Source organism: Acomys minous, assembly GCF_964271855.1.
Source record: "Acomys minous genome assembly, chromosome: 6".
In the NCBI taxonomy this organism is placed as follows: domain Eukaryota; kingdom Metazoa; phylum Chordata; class Mammalia; order Rodentia; family Muridae; genus Acomys; species Acomys minous.
This window is the reverse complement of record NC_140487.1, coordinates 49137808-49156038: the sequence shown is the minus strand read 5'-3', so window position 1 is coordinate 49156038 and position 18231 is coordinate 49137808. Positions and strand designations below refer to the sequence as shown.

The 18231-nt window shown below is 36.2% G+C and overlaps 1 protein-coding gene across 5 annotated transcripts in view; it reads left to right on the top strand.

The window, feature by feature from the left end:
* Window positions 1–18231, top strand: part of CCSER1 (coiled-coil serine rich protein 1) — a 1085521-nt gene that overhangs the window by 175388 nt on the left and 891902 nt on the right. The gene's annotated exons all lie outside the window — the stretch shown is intronic.

Below are 18231 nucleotides of genomic sequence, written 5' to 3'. Positions count from 1 at the left end.
AAATAATTAATCTACTTAAAATATTCCTGCTCAAGTTATCCATTAGTCTCCAAAAAATTAATGTGCATAATGTAATTTTATATCAGTTATGAAGTATACAGATAATGTTCCCTTCACAAATTAACTCTTTTGAGTTTTATTTCTTAGTTTAGAATCTGTAAGTATGCAATTATTAAAGAATCATTTATAAATATATCTATATGCTTTAACATATGACATATTTTGTACTTATATTTTAAATTTAAATAGTGATATAGTATTAATATTGACAGTATGAATTGGGGTTATAATTACTCCAATAAACAGTAACCAATTACCTGGAGAACTGAATTAACTGAAGAAATGAAAGTCATGAACCAAGAATTTTCTTGCTGAACATTCCATTCTTATGTATAAGAATAAAATTATGAATATATAATACAAAAGTCATTTAAAGGTATTACCACCAACAAAACCATGCATATTGTCCTCTTCACAATCAATTAGTAGATAATTATTTTGAACTAGAGGATATATTTGTACTTTCCCACTTCTATCTACCTTCTCAAAAAGGGGAACCTACTTTCTCTTATAAGGAAGCACCAAGTATTCCTGAGGAAAATCATACTTTAATATTGCAGAGAGAGTTAACAATTTGACTTTATATGATGTCTTAGCTAGAGTTTCTGATACTTAAGTGCAAAACTACACACAAAAGGAACGGGAGGAGGAGAAGGGTTATTTTGGTGTACTAATCCACATCACAGTTCATTACTGACTTCGAGGAGGCAGGAACTGAAGCTGAGGTCATGAAGGAGTGCTGCTTATTGGCTTGCTCCGCGTGGTGTGCTCCGCCTGTCTTCTTATAGCAGTCAGGATTGTAAGCCCTTGGGTGACACCTCCCATTGTGAGATGTAAAGTGCTTGCTAAGAGCAGCACCTTGGCCATGCTACCATACAACTCCCCCTTGCTGTCTTCCAGCCTTCCATCTATCAGACACAGTAGTTACATGGTGCCCAGTACCTTTAATGAGTACTAGTGGCCCCTCTGATGCTTTGGTACTCAGAGATTAGGAGCTGACTATAATGGATGTGCCTCATCCATTCTTGTGAAGGATTTGCAGTGCTGAGAAGTGTCATCTGGAAAATGAGATAATAACTACCCAATGCATACATTCTAGTGATTGGTTTAGCTCCCCAGATAAGTGCCATAGCTTTTCATTGGTGAAATGACATAAAACACAAAACAATATGCTACAGTTTCTTTACCCATTCTTTAGTTGAGGGACATCTAGGTTGTTTCCAGATTCTGACTACTACGAAGAAAGCTGCTATGAACATAGTTGAGCAAATGTCCTTGTTGTATGGTGGAACTTTTAGGTACATGCCTAGGAGTGGTATAACTGGGTCTTCAGGTCTAACTATTCCCAATTTACTGAGAAAGCAGAAAATTGATTCCCAAAGTAGTTGTACAAGTGTTTGTCTTTCTCCACATCCTCACCAGACTGTGCTGTCACTTGAGTTTTTGATCTTAGCCATTCTGATTGGTCCAGATAAGGTAGAACCTCAGAGTCATTTTGACTTGCATTTCCCTGATGACTAGGTATGTTGAGCATTTAAGTTTTTCTCAGCCATTCACTATTCCTCTGTTGAGAATTCTCTGGGTTTGCTGGACTTAACTACCCTCTGCCTTGTACCCTACATGTGGATGGGTGGGTCGCCCACTATTAGCTGTGGTAGAACTACAATCAGTACTTGAATTGGAAATGAGAATGGAACTGATTTAAAAACGAATTTTCAATTTTCTTCCAGAATTATTTTTTTTCCAGCAAATGTGATCTACCTAAGGATGGTTTTTACTGTGGAGAAAACAATTTACTCCAAAAAGGGAAATGATCCAAAGCTAGGTCACACTCAAGATGAGAATTTTACAGTAAATTGTGCACTTCTTTGCCACCCTGCTCTTATATGGCAGATGATGGGTAGATTAAAGGACTTCTAGGTTCTCTATGGTGTTGCCTGTGTCCTCAGGGGACTTTGGAAAATACAATTTGACTGAATCTCACTGAACATGGAGGAGTTGGGATCAGTTCATGTGTAACTGTGATATCCCAAGTCTGCTAAAGAAAACACATTTGACTTAGCATCTGAGACGTGTATAAGTAATTCAAGAAGTAATTTACTGAATTGGACCTTGACTTAAAAAATGGTTGTCTAACTTATTATTATCACTAAAATAATACTTTGTAAGTTTTCGGAAGACATTTGCAATTACATTGACACATAAATTCTTAACCTGATGAATTTATATTAAGGAATTTCCTCTAAGAGATGCTAATTTATTCTATAGTTGAAATTTCTAAGACTTTTGAGATATACCTCAGTGTTAAAATGCTTGTTTATCCACTCCAGATTTTGAGTTTGATTTGCAGCTCTGAAAAAGTGCATACATTTAGTTCTGACAATGTGTTCATACAGGCATCATTTAAAATGTACAAAATAAAAACATTTAAATACTCAATATTTGAGGTACATTTTAAGGTTCATTTAAGGAAATTAGAAACAAGGTATCTTCGACATTTATCAGTAAACAACACTAATGCTGCAAATAAAGTAATAGTAGCTTGCTAAAAGATAGGAATGTAAGACTAAAGTTTGTTCTAGAAAACATTGTTATAAGACAATGTCATTTAAATAAAATAGTTATAATAATTAGCACATGAGATAAGATATAAAAGAAAATGAAAATTTATACATTGCTAAGAAGTTCATGCAACCTGAGTTACCTACTCTCAACATGTTTACATAAAATCTGATGTGAGTCCAGGAGCTACTCACTGAAGGCTTTTGTGGTGCACTGACCCAGAACTCACCTTCTTCCATTTTATTCATCTGTTATTTTAATGTGTAGCTATCTCAACAAGTGTATACATTATTGAAGATAATATATAGAAAATGATTATAAGGCCCAAGCCCAATCACATGTTAATTATGTAACTTAAGCGAAGTCTAATGCAGATTAATTTTCTTCTACATGTAGAGAAGAGCAGCTCTCATGAAAATTCAATCTTCCATATGAAGTGATTACATAAAACACTGTTTAAGCAACTACACACATCTCATGATGCGATGAATTAGTGCTGGAAATGCTTCTCTGAAGATTAATAGTGATACATATTTTAATATCCGAAGAAGAGAGAAGCACCGAGAAGCTGCTTGCTTGATGACTGAGATTTGTGATAGAAACCTGTGAAATAAAGCTCTGTCCATTGAACTTACCTGAAAAATAGGAAACATGTGACATAATATAAGAAATGGGTGAGAGTCTCATAATTATAATAAGTGTCAACTTTATATCTTGATTTATTGCAAAGGAAGTATTTTTCAAGGAGGAAGGGATATTTGAGGACAAATATTTGATGTAGCTTAAGTGTGGAAACCATAAAGTGGATTTTTCTTTCTTCATAGAAATAAAAATAAAGTAAATAAAAATTCTAACACTAATTTTGATAGCTTTTAATATGCAGTATTTAAAATATATGGTCAATGTAATTACTAATGATTTCTATATTATCATTACATATTACCATCAGTGTTTTTACAGAGACTCATAATCATTTGAAGTATTTGCATATTTATTATGCATGGACAGACACATTCAGCATCAGTTGAAATTATTTTTATACACAGAATCCATTAAATTATTTAACTAGATAGCTATTCCAAATCATTATTGCACTATTTTGTTGAATTACTTTGAAAATGTACTTTGATCATCTATTCTGATACTATTTCAACTAATTTTAAGTTTGGATTAATCTGGTTCTAGCCTTGGAATGACGGGTTGTCATTGCTCCATTCTCAAACGTCACAACTGCTATCTGTTCTCAGCATTTGTGCTCTCACTGTAACTTATCAGAAGTGCTCAAGGAATGCATCTATTATAATACACAGTCAGTCTATTCAAGTTGTGAGGTAGGGTGCTTCCTCTACATGGTTTCAAAGAGAATGCTGTAGAACCAGTGCATGAAGTGACCAGAAGCTTAGTGCAGTGCAGACCTTAGTGGTTAACAAGGCATTTGCCTGGGCCAGAAACAGACATTGATGACACACGATTATTGACCAAGCCAGGATAGCTCTCTTTTATAAATGCACAGGGAAAAAGGAGCTGACAATGGTAAATATGCCATCCTCAAGTAAGGACTTTGGGACATAGTGGCTGTACATGATAGAAAACCACACCTCCCACCTTTGTGGAACCAGGTCTTCAGGATATACACTCTTACCAGAGTGGGCAGGGTGCTTTCCAGAAATGTGTATCTAAGCATGTCACTTTACACTTTATTTCTTGACTAACAGGCCACTTGTCTATTTCCTGCACCATTTGTCCTTTCTGTACACATATACACTAGGTACACTTACTTAAAATAATTTGCACCTGCTATTTCTATACTTTGATGGCATTCCTCTCAACTGTGCCATAACTATTTTTCTTATTCTTTACCCACCCCAAATGACAGCCTTACAGAGGCCACTCATCTTAGAGAAACACTGTATGTACTCATTGCGTCCTAGAACAACTATTATTGTTTTTAATAATGCTGATAGTTGTGGTTGCTGAAAACATCTTACTTGCTTGTTTGTTGTTTAATGTGTAATCCTTTTTCTCTTGTTCCTCACTTGGATCTTCACACCTGGCAAACCTTTAGTAAGTGCTGCTTACTAAGGGGAGTACATTTACTTTCATTACCAGAATTAGTGTTCAATATGGGAGATTTAGAACAAGACATAAAAAGGTTTTCTTTCAGAAGTTACACATGTTTTGGTTATTTTAACATCTTATATATAGTCTTTGATTGTGAAAAGGTGGCCAACTATATTGGATATTAGGGTTGGAAGGGCATTCATGAGTCTTGGAGTGGGGTTTGACACACCAGAGATTCTGGATGTAAATCAATGTAAACTAACTTAGAGGTTAAAATCTTCTGTGTCGGCTGAGCCAGTCACACCATGCACTATAGCCCCAGCAAAACTGAATAGCAGAGAAGCATAAATCACACTATTTTCTTGGTGACACTGCCTTATAATTTAACCAATCAAATGTCATACAGCAATGCATCTTGATGTCATTGGAAACCTCATTGGAATCTGTCCCAATTCCATTTGGGCATTTCCTCCTTTGACAGTGTTTTTACCTGTACCATTTTCCTATAATAAGCAATAGACATAATTCTCATTTATTTCCGTAGCTTCTGTGTGTCTTTCCAGAGGCTAACAGTGACTGAATGTGGTTTTGGGGGGTATTGTGGAAGATGTCAGAAGTAGGCCATTCTTGGCGACTGCACTCTTCGTTCATTGTACTCTGGCTAGCCTATAATAATAGAAAAGGTTTAGCTGTCTTAAAGTTTCATACGTGGTAGACTTGAATAGAATGTAGACCCTTAGGAAGCTTAAGGGTTTTGTTTTTGTTTTAATTTTACAGAGATGATATAATGGCTAGATCAGTGTTACAGATCACATTTATAAAACCTAGGATTTAGCATCAAGATTGACAGAATGTGTCATTTTTAGAAATGTTTCATTCTTGTTATAGAAAAAGCATGATAAACTAAGTATGAATCAGTAACCTGTGCACTGATCTGAGTTCATCACTGTCCACTAATCTGTGTGTGAAGATTAGCCCAGTTCTATTCTTGGACGTTACTGCAGAGAGCTGTCTACACTTATATATTCCATTGTCTCTTATGCTGCCTGTCCTTATCCATAAGGATTGATTTATTTTATAGTTAATGTATATTCATGGATTTGGCAAAGACATATGTGATATTCTCTTTAGCAGACCTTAATTTAGCTAATGGAATTTTTAAAAGATGGGAAATTTTTACAATTTTAGCATCACAGAAATGAGAAATGGTGAAAATTAAGTGAGAGTAAAGGTTTAGAAGAAAAATCAGTACGTACCTCAGAAGTTCAAAGGCAGCTTAAATCAATTAGTAATACTTCACAATATTTATTACATGTGTGCTTTTCCTAAAGAGCATATTTTGAAAAAATTTTTTATAATTTTAAAATTATGTAGTTTTAAAAAGTAAACCAATATTCCTCATTTAAGCAGTTTTACATAGGCTCTTTCAGCTGTAGATAATTTATTGAAGTGCTATTTCCATACCATATTGTAAACTAATGTATGGTTAATGAGACATTTTGTGTAAACAATGATGATTGATCCTATAGAAATTCTGAAGACACAAGCATGCTCTTCTAAGACTTAGGACCCAGAAAGAAAGTCATGTGCTCACCGGACTTTTTCAGAAGCAGTAGTCAATTGTCCCTGTGTGAACTGATTTATTTAATGTGCTTCAGTGGGTGGTCTTCTGCTCCTATGGACCCAGCGCACACTAAACTCCACGGGAGTTTTTATTGTAAATCAAAGATTTTAACTTTCTTGTTACTATGATTAGCAATCCCCACATCTGTTGTAGTGATGGGAAAAGTCTTGTCATAAACTAGTGTAGATGTGATTGTAAATTTAATTTATAGGCATTTAGGGCAAGGGAGTCCGCTCAGTATAAGTGGAAGAAAAGTATGAATAATATTTTCTGAAATGAATTAATATGGGAAAGGTAGATTGAGATTATATTGGACAGTTTTAAATAGAATGAATTAGTACTGTCACATTCTGTTTTCACATACATTTGGTGATTTGAGTGTGTGTGTGTGTGTGTGTGTGTGTGTGTGTGTGTGTGTGTGTGTGTAGAATAAAATCCAAATGAATACTTCATGAGTATATTATGTTAGGAGCCGTAAGTGACTACTGATAAACTGGAATGGTAATTAGCAAAAGTTGACAAGGTCACAGAGTAGCTGCTAGTCATGTCCTTGTCATATTTGCTTCTCCTAAAGTACAAGTAGGAACTATGGCTAGAAGTAACAGTTCTGCCTAATGCGCTCACTAGCCCAACAGGGATGTTCCCTGAAAGTCTTCACTTAGAAGGAGTTTGGGATAGATGCTGGAACTTCCTTTTGGGACTCCAGCTGAGAGAGGTATGGGAGAATGGGGAAGTAGAAGGATCCAGATGGCCCTAGAAACCTACAAGAAGACCATCAAGGCTTGCGAGTCTGGACCCAGGGGGTCTGCTCAAACTACTGTACCTAGCAAGGACACAGTAAACATTGAAGCCCTATTCAGATCTAGCCAATGGACAGCAAAATCTCTACAGTTGCGTGGAGAGTGGGTATTGACTCTGCCATGAAGTCTGGTGCCCCCTATTTGACCACTTCCCCTTGGTGGGGAGGCCTGCTGGCACTCAGAGGAAGGATAAACAGGCTATCAGGATGAGACCTGGTAGGCTGTAATCATATGGTGGGGGAGGAAGTCCCCTTCTGTCACAGACCTAGGGAAGGAGAATAGGGTGAAAGAGGGAAGGAAGGGGGAGGGATGGGAAGATATAAATGAGGGGATAACAATTGAGATGTAATCTGAATAAATTACTTAAATAAAAAAAGATTTTCAAAATCTTAGTGTTATATGATTGCATTCTTCATGAGCAGGTACATTGCTGGCCAACTAGTGAGAAAGTAATTGAGAGATTTATTGCATGTGGGTGCTACTCTCATTGGCATTAGTGTTGCTTTGTTAGCTACAGTAAACTGGTGTCAGATGCAGAATTCAAGAGACACAGCAGTGACACTGAGTCTACTTTGTCATGAAAACACAACTGAGGAATCCCTAGAGCTTTCATTCTGTCTTAAATGGCAAAAGACAAAACAAACCACTGAGTTGTTAAACCAAAGGAATAAATAAAATTTAATTTTAAGCTTTGTTAATTTTTGTTATAATTGCAGTTACTTTTTTTCTATTTTCATTACTTAACAATAGAGTTACTTTTTATTTATTGATGCACACAAAATAAAACTAGGATGATCAGAGTTTAATTTTAATGGTTGGGAAATTCAGATAGTAGTTTAAAATTAATCTAAAATTAATACTAATTTTTACAAACTACTGTTTTCGTATTTTAGTCCTTTTGTGAGTTATGCCTTTATTTTTCATTTTTCATTTTATGTCTATGGATTTTGGGCAGTCCATACCAGAGCTGGAAGGGGGAGTTGGGAGTTGGATCCTTTGAAACGCTTTTTTAAATTGAAAAATAAAATCATTCATATTATATCTCATTTTCTATCCCATTCCTCCCTCCCTCCTGCTTTCACCCCATTCCCCTTCCCTATGACTGTGACTGAGGGGGACCTCCTCACCCTGAATATGATGGTAGGATATCAAGTCTCTTCTTGCTAGTCTGCTATCCTTTCTCTGAGTGCCATTAGACCTCCCCATCAAGGGGATGTGGCCAGATATGGGGCACCAGAGTTCATGTGAAAGTCAGTCCCCAGTCTCCACTTAACTGTCAAGAATGTTCTGTCCCTTGGCTAGATCTGGGTAGGGATTGATGATGACTGCACATATTGTCCTTGGTTGGTGCCATAGATCGAGCAGAACCCCTGGGCCCATTCCGCCTATCATAGTGTTCTTGTAGGTTTCTAGGACCTTCTGGATCCATCTATCTTCCTATCTCCTATATTTCTCTCACCTAGAGTCCCAATAGGATTTCCTCACCTTTATCCCACTTTACTGGTAAGTGAAGACTTTCATGAGACATGCCTCTTGGGCTAGTGTCAAGTACTCTTAACCACTGAGCTATCTCTCACTGAGATTCTATGCTTTTAATCAACAGATGAGGAAAAATTTACCATTTAGAAACTCAGTTTCATTTACCTGACTACTTAATACCTATCTACAAAAGTACACACCAATTAACTACATTCTTTGTATACATTTACATGGCCGGCCGTACAGTATTTTAATGGATAATGTATGATCATCATTCACATTACAAAATGTATATACATTTTTCATATTTGAAGAGGGAAATCTTTCAAGTATGGATAGAATTAATGCAGAGACGTTATTGTAGATGATTTATGTCTTATATCTGTTAATGTCTAGACTAGTATGCCAAATATATCTTCCAAAATATTTTAAATCTGACTAGATAGTAGTTAACTTAATGATTTGATAGTCTCTTGATACAACTGTTTTCTTTCCAATGAAGTACTGTTGTGTAGTGGTATGCCTTAATTCCCTTAGTTTTTAGCAGGATTATAATTTTTGTCTTCATCACAGTGCAGAGTTAACAATGGCAGTGCTGCAAGTTAGAATCTTTGGCGGAATAGATGCACCCAAAGGCAGGGATCACAGCATTTTTCTTCAAGTTGATAGCTTTCTGAGTTCACCTTCACTGTTTCAGCCAATCAGATGTAGGCACTAGAGAACAGATTTACAGTTGTTTCTTAATTTTTATTTACTTTTTTTTGTTTTGTTTTGTTTTGTTTTTTGAGACAGAGTCCCTCTGTGTAGCCTTGGCTGTCCTGGACTCACTTTGTAGACCAGGCTGGCCTCGAACTCACAGCGATCCGCCTGTCTCTGCCTCCCGAGTGCTGGGATTAAAGGCGTGCGCCACCATGCCCGGCTCTTATTTACTTTTTAATGTTTCTTTTTAACATATACATTTATATTATTACACACGGATAAAATAAACAACATACAGGAGGAAGAACCATGAGACAATCAGGAATTATATAAATGTTACATTCATAGTGATTTGGCTATTTGTATTTGGCAAACTTGAAGTAAGCATCTTTCCTATCTTGTTGGGTCTAAATTTCTGAATGGAGATTAATATCTATCATACCTCATTTCTACTAACTTAAACCATATATCTTGATCTAAAAACATCTTAACACCTAACCTACTAGGCTTAATTGAAAGACTAAACTATCTGGTCTTCAAACCCATCAGAGACTTGAGAAGAGATAAAACTTAAATACTTGAGTGAACCTGGAGTACAGGTTAGCAGCTTCCAAAATGACAAAATGACTAAGACAGTTTACTGCCTGAACAGTCACCCAACACTTTCTATAACATTAGAACACCATCTTTAACCTTCTGGCACAATATATCTGACAGACTGTACATCATGCATACCTCATGCTATTGCAATGTTAGAACTGTAGAATGCTTGTGAGGAATTATGTTTTCAGAACAAATGAACTGGACACTGACCCTGGATCAGACCTGACAGCATTCATTCCTGTCAGCAATCTGGATGCTGATGTCCTGTACCCTCCATGTTCCAGATCCAGTTGTTTCAAACAAAGGCTAATGCCTATTTTACTTTTTTTTGAAGGATATAGGCATGTTTTTTGCTAGAATACAGTTGCCTTCAAGGCATGTGAGGAAAAATGTCATTTCTTTTCGACTCTCTGTTGCATTCTGAGAGCTTAGAAGACTAATTAATATTTGATATAATAGAAATTGTAACAGTTTCTGATATCAAGATACTTTTGATATTATAAGAGTAATTATTATTACAATATTTTTAAATGTCTGCTTAGAAAATTCTTAGTTGTACTTGTGTTTGGATTTACTAGTGTCCAATTTACTATTCTTTTGAATTATTTTGTTATTAGCTGTTCAGGCAAATAATCATAGCTTCTTAGTTTTTCCTGTAAACCTTGAATAACGGAGTTGGGATATGCATTAATCAAAATTTAATGGCGTTAAAATAATACTTTGTTTTGTATAAGCAGTTTTTTTTCAATTTGTAAATTACCTACAATTGCAATTCAATTTACTTTAAGTAACTTTAATTTTTAATGAGATTGTATTACATGCTACATTTAGCTAAAAAAAAACTGAATAGATTTATGTGTGTATTGTGATATTCCTTTTTTTAATTGTCATACTTTTTCTTTTTTATTAATTTTTAAATTTTTTACATATATATTTATATTATTGCACCTATATAAAATAAACTATATACAGCAAAAGAACCACAGAACATTCAGGAATTACATTCACCTTGCATTCATAGCGTTTTGTCCGTTTGTATTTGGTAACCTTGAAGAAAACATTTTCCTATCTCAGTGAATCTAAAATTCTGAATGTAGCTCTACAGCTATCGTATCTCATCTCTATTAACTTAAAACATCTCTCTAGACCTAAAGGCATCTTAATCCCTAAACAACTAGGCTTGATCGTCATATTTTAAGAGCACTTACTTGTACCTGAGTGTGTATTGTGATATTCTAATGTGTATGGTCTCTGGAGAATATCTGGCTTATTTGATTAATGTCTGCAATATCAAGTGTTCCATGTAGTGAAGATATTTTACTTTCAGCAGCTTTTAAGGACACACTATGGTTAAATAACTAGTAAAGCTTCCAAAACTCACTTCTACTAAGTGCTACTTAGCACCTGACAAACATCTGCTTTTTCTGAGCCCCTCTTCAGCCTTTGCTGATCATTCATCTCTTCGTGGTCTTGGTGGGTTTGCTGTATTTGATTTCATGTATGAGAGAGACGTTATGGTATTTAGCTTTTAAATTTTATTTTACCAATGAAATGTCTTCCTTTTTCATTCCCATTGAAGCAAATTATTTCCTGCCTATCAAAAGTATTTTTATTTTACTTTTTATAAATTGAGTATTTCATATATATGTATATATATATATCTATATATATGTGTAATGTGTTTTGATCAAATATTCCAACTAATCCTTCCCCTCCAATTCCTTCCACATGTATCCTACCATTTTCTTCACCAAACTTCATTTGCTCTTATTAACACACACACACACACACACACACACACACACACACACACACACACACACAGACTCCACTTACTGCTGCCTGTACCTGCATGGGTTGAGGACCACCTCTACAGCATGCGTAACTTTCAAAGGCTTTTTTCCTGAAATAAAATTTACTTGCCCTCCCTTGACAACCATCAACTGCCAGTTGCTTCTCAACTAGGGGTTGTGTTTCCTGAGTCCCACCTGTCCATGCAGGTCTTGAACATACAAGTCGTGTGCATACAATCACAGCACTGTGAGTTCATGAGCACAGTGATGCAGTCATGTCCAGCAATTTTTTTCTGTATATATTTATTACCTCTGACTTTTACAATATTTCTGCACTTTTTCTACAATGATCCCTGAGCTGAGTGGGGAGGCTATATATGATCTAAAATGTCCTATTTAGAGCTGTAGGATATACAATCTCTTGCTCTATATATCCTGGTCATTTGTAAGTGTCAGTATTAATCACCATCTCATGCATAAGGAAGATACTCTGATGAGGGATTGTTGGTTCTTGTACCTTAACAATTAAAATTTATTATGAATTTATTAAACAAAGGTATTTTTCTTACAACCTGACTATCCTAAACACAAGGGAAAAAAGTCTAAAGAGAACAAGAATGAAACATTCTGGGTATCAGTTCCGCTGGGAGAATCCCTTGGCATAATTCTCTGGGTTTCTCCTCTACCCAACAGAAGTCCGCACACTCTTCTCCTGTATCCAGCCTCTTCTTCTCAGCAGCTACTGTGCTGTGTTCAGGAATCTCTGACCTCTCTCACTCCAATTACCCAATGTCCCTTTCCTCCTAATCATCAGTCCTTTTTGCAATACAAAACCCCAGGTGTGGTCTCAGGAGCCTGTGTTGTTGTTTTGTTTTTGTTTTTGTTTGTTTTTTTTTTTGTTTTTTGTTTTTTTGTTTTTTTTGTTTTTTTGTCTTGGGCTGAAACTTCCTCTCTCTGAGTCTAAGATCTTTATCTCAGTGGGGTCAAGCCATCCTAGACTACTTTCACCTTGGGCCCAGCCTAAGACAAAGTCACATTCCTTCCACAAGGGATGAGCAGTGCACTAATCTGGGAATATAATGATAGTGTGGAGGAAAATTTGCTGTTTTAATGCTGTGACAATTTAGCCAAATAATAGTATGAGGTTCTCCCATGTGTGGTATGGCCTACCCAGTCACAGGTTTGGGACGAAGATAATGGTACTAGGAATGAGTTCTGTCTGTACGGAACAAATATAAATCCAGCCAGGGAGTGATTGATCACTGCTATAATATTTATGCCATTGTGGTACCACTATGCATATCTTGATAGGCCAGTCATTACTATGACTTGAAGGATTCGTATAAAAACTTTTCTCCCTCAGCTGTGAAAATTAACCAATAAAAATAAAGCTTTCAGGTTGGCAATGTCTTGATTTGTCCATGTGCTTTCAGTCAGGTATGTGGTGTCTTTATCACTAGGGTCTCACCGCCAGTTCTTGGAGGGTGATAAAGAACAATGGCAATAACATGAACTATTGTGGAAAGGTTTGAAGGATTCAGCTAACCAAAGAACTCAAGGGAGGCAACCATCCTTCCCATTAAGCCCTTTTTGGTAGTTTTGGTGGCTGGGAGAGACATTGTTTCCATGGTACAGGGTAGCTCCATTTAAGCTCTTTGTAAATTAAAAAAAAAAAATGTGTATGGATAGTTTGCCTGTATGTATGTCTGTTTACCCCATGCATGTTTGTACTTATAGAGGCCAGAATATGGTGTTATATACCCTGGGACTGGATTTGAAAATAGTTGTGAGTGCTGGGAATCAAGCCTGGGTCCTCTGCAAGAGCAAGTGCTCTTAACTTCTGAGTCATCTCTCCAGCCCCATTTTAATTCTTTTTATATTTGTATGTATAAGCATTTTAGAAAGCAGCTACAGTATCAGGATTCTAATTGTAATTTTCTAATGTCTTTAGTACTTTCCTCTGAACCTGGTTTCCTCGGTTTTCCAGGCATTTATATTTCTTCTCATCTTTTTACTTGTCCTTTGTAGATTCCCAATTTTTAATTCCATGTTATTTGGAAAATATTTATGTCTGTGTTTAGCAGTTTTCAGGACTTAGTAATCATTCTTTATTAAAAACTGAAAGAAAGCATCTCTTAAATCTGCAGGTGTTAGTTTTTGATGAGATTTTTATCTAGTCATTTATATTTGTTGTATATTCAGAAAAACAGAAACACAAGATTTTGACCGTTACTTAAGACTTGTATTTTATGATCGATTGCTACTTACTGTGTGCCCTTATGCCCTTTTAAAGATGTTTAATTTTAGCTTTTAATTGTGTGCACTACCGCAGTGCCCGCACATAAAATGATTCCTTTTATGTTGCAGTTCCTAGCGTTATACAATAATGTTCCTGTTATTAAGATGTATAGAGCTGTGTATCAACATCATTAAATATTCATGGCTTCTCATTTTTCTTATTATTTAGTATTTCTATATAATAGGAGATGAGGGACTGTTGTTGCTTAGTCATCACTTAGTTATCATGGTGCATTCTGCTCTTGTTTTTGTTTTATCAGGACTCTGAAGTACTCTTACATCTGCGATGCAATCATTTACATTAATTGCTAAATTTCTTTCCTCTTGAATACTGTGTGTGACTCTCCATTGGTGCTGAAAAGTCCTTCCTGTTCATACACAGAATGGCTAAAGACCCTGATTCTCTGAATATTTAGGAAGATGTAGAACTTAATTTTTGTGGCAAATGTATAATAAGAAAAAAAGAATACACCAATGAATTATTTATTAAATTTCTCAAACAATGGAAATTAAATATTTCCCACACTGTTATTATGGTCTAGATTTTAAATGTCTGCAAGGCCTTGATTTCTATCCCATTGCACTGTTCAGAAGTAGATTTTAGGGAACCTATGTAAGCATTTAGATGATTGGAAGTGTGCCTTTAAAGATGATATTTGTATATTCTCTTTAATCTCGATCCACTCCTCCCTCCCTCCCTTTCTCTATCCCTCCCTCTCTCCCACAATCCACCTTGCTGATTTATATGAGTCATATATATGTGTGTGTGTGTGTATATATATATATATATATATATATATATATATATATATATATATATATATATATATATAATGAGTAATACATACATATATATTGTGCTTTATACTTCCCAGCATGGGATTTGCTTCATCACACTGCTACAAATATCAAAACAAATCATTGCCATTCAAAAGTAGCTCTGCGTTCTCTGAAACCATGAGGTAACATAGATAAATCTTTGCTCTTTCTCAGGTGAATATATTGAGCATTCTGCTACACTGATGGAAAATTTACCCATGCATGTGCTTTTTAATTTTGGTTATTAATGTATTCTTTAAATGTATTATGCTGGCTTTTATCTTCAATTGTTATGAGCTCATGAGCTGACAGACTCAAATTGCTCCATCGGCCATATTGGTTATTGTTTCATTTATCCTCACATCATCAGAGATGAACTTGGTAGAGTAATTCTTTTTGCATTTTGTAACTGCCCTTAAACATTCTTGACTTTTAGAATGTTCTATATTTTCAAAACTTATTTTCTGTCATCCAGAGATTGTTATAGGAGAGTTTTGTGTTTTTTTAATCCCTCTCTTCTTCTCTCCCTTTCTTCTCTTTCTGTTTTTACTTTGTCTTCCTTAAAAAAAAGAAACATTTTCCTTATTGATGGATTCAGGGAGACAAGTTTCAAGGTCATAGACTTCTTCAGAGTTCTACCTGTGAATAAAAGTAATATATTCTTACTGTTCTCTCTTATGGAGTGATCTAGAAAGGTTTAGGTTTCTAGTTTGTGTGCTCACCTTTATGTCCTTTGGAATAAAGCATTGTTATTCTGCCTTCCCTCTTTTTATTCTGTTGTTTCTCCAACTTCTAAGAGTCTTCATTGCACCAACACTAATTCAGTACTTAAGCAAGTCGTCAGAACAAGAGGATAAGAAGGAAGAGATTTGAAACAGTTCTTCTAGACCTGTAAGAAATGAAATGTAGGCCAGAGTGTCAGGAACAGTCAGCAAATGAGGACATCAGAACCTTGTAGTGAGTCTCTCAAGTTTAATTTGATCACTTATTGGTCTGACACTTCTGTATGAAATGTTGGAATAGCTGGGAATACTTTTCCCTACTTGAAAAAAAAAGTACCTAAAAATATAGTATCCTATTGAAGAAAAAATACAATTTTCTCCTAACGGTGGGTCAAAGTCATAACAAATTCAAAAGGGGCTGAATGGACCTAAATTGAAAATCATCATCTGTGTCTTTGGACCTTGAGAATTGCTTGGGAACAGGAACCAGAAAACCTACACCTGTGGTGTTATGTCTTCAGTACTCTTGGCTGGTCTTGCCTATGGAGGGCTCCTGTATTAAAGCCACAGGGCCCCTACATAGATGCCATTTTTGCCTCTGTATGGCAAAATGATGACCAGGCAAAAAAAGAAAAAGAAACCATTTTCATTTCTGAGAAAGTGCTCTTGTTACTGAGGTTCTTGAGAGAGTGATCTTGCACTTTCTACCAAGAACTCAAGAACTTTGTATTGGCTCATGCCAGAGTCTGTGACCATAGTGTCTGAGTAGAGGACTTGCTACAAGAAGGGAAAGATGCTGCAAACCTGTGTCCCAGAAGCTCAAAACACATAAAATTTTCTTTCTTGAATTATTTTTAAAAGTGGCTGCTCAAATGCTGGAGATAAATTTCTTTCGTTTTTTTTTTTTCAAAATATTGCTGGCTATTTATATGACTAATTCTTACAGAAAAACACATCAGTGTGTTATTGGTGATGATTTTTCACGTTATGTTGGCTGCCACTTTGCTTGGTGGTAGTGGTGGCCTTTGCTGTTCATTAATATGAATGTATTTTCATTGTTCCACATGCAGCTATTCATCATGACCTGAACCATATGTTGATGATATTTTCCTTTCTTGAATGTGTATTTTTAGGCTTCTATGTAAAAATTGGGGTATCTGTAAGCATGTGGAATTATTTATCAGTCTTTACTTTGATTCTGCTGATCAATGTGTCTGTCTTTATTCTAACACCATGCTGTTTCCATTACTACCACTCTGTAATATGATTTGAAATTTGGGGTGGTGATACCACCAACAATTTCTTTCATTATTTAGGATTGTTTTTCCTATTCTGTTTTCTTTTTTTTTATATTGGTATATGTGTGTGTGTGTGTGTGTGTGTGTGTGTGTGTGTGTGTGTGTGTGTCCATATAAAGTTGAAGACTCTTTTCTCAGTTTCTTTGAAGAATTACATTGGAATTTTGATAAGGTTAGTGTCAATCTATAGACTGTTTTTTTAGAAACTAGAATGGGAGGATTAAATGAGGGGTGATGACATGTGGAAGATCTTGTGAAAAGCCATACAGATATCTCTTACTGGTTAAATTTCTTTATATATATATATAGGACTTAAGTGAAGTCATCATATATTGGGGGAGATAATTCTCCAATTAGACATATTATAGCACCATATTAAAACTTCTAGTGTCAGGAAAGGTTTCTGTCTTGTTGAGTCATTGGCCAAGTGATCCCATAAGTCTGCACAACAATATCATGGGCTATCGCCGAGGCTATTTTTAAGTCTCTGTAACCTGGTGGTAAACCATATTGCTGAAGACACAACTTAATTATATCATTAAACATGGAAATAGTCATCTGGTGCCACTAGAAGCTTTATTCATACTGACAAGCATTGATGGTGATGAAAGGTACTTTTCATGCTGCTGGAATAGAAAAGCAATCACCAGTTTTGTTCAATTACGAACACTGCGACCTACAACAGTGACCTGCCTGCAAGATATACTGGTGTAATTAGTGACACAAATGTTATGAGACTAACCATGCACTTTTAAAAACTGCATATGGAGGGAGAGGAATACCAACCCACCCACAAAACTTTGACCCCTAATTTATTCTGCCTACAAGATATTCATGAATAAAAATAGAGCAGAGATGGAGGGAATGTCCACCCAAAACCTGGCCCAATCTTCGGGTCCACTCAATGGGAAAGAGCCAGTCCCTGACCATATAAATGATACTCTGCTGTGCTTGTAAAGAGGAGCCTAGCATACCTATTTTCTGAGAAGGTCCACCCTGCAGCAGATTGAAATAGATGCTCAGACCCATAGCCAAACATTTGGGCAGAGTGCAGGGAATCTTATGGAAGAGTGTGTGTGTGTGTGTGTGGCGGGGGGGTGAGCAGGAGGATCTGGAAGGGACAGGAGCTCCACAAGAAGACCAACTGAGCCAACTAACCAAGGCCCAGGGGTACTTGCAGAGACCTAAGCACTAAACAAGGAACATACATGGACTGAACCTAAACCCCCCTATACAGATGTAGCAGATGGGCAGATGGGTCTTCAAGTGGGTCCCCACGTAAGGGGAGAGGGGCTGTCTCTGACGGTGGATCTGTTGCCTGCTTTTAGATCTCTTCGGCTTGGTGGAGCTGCCTTTCCAGAATGCAGGGGTAGAGGATGTGCTCAGTCCTGATGTGACTTGTTTTGCTGGATG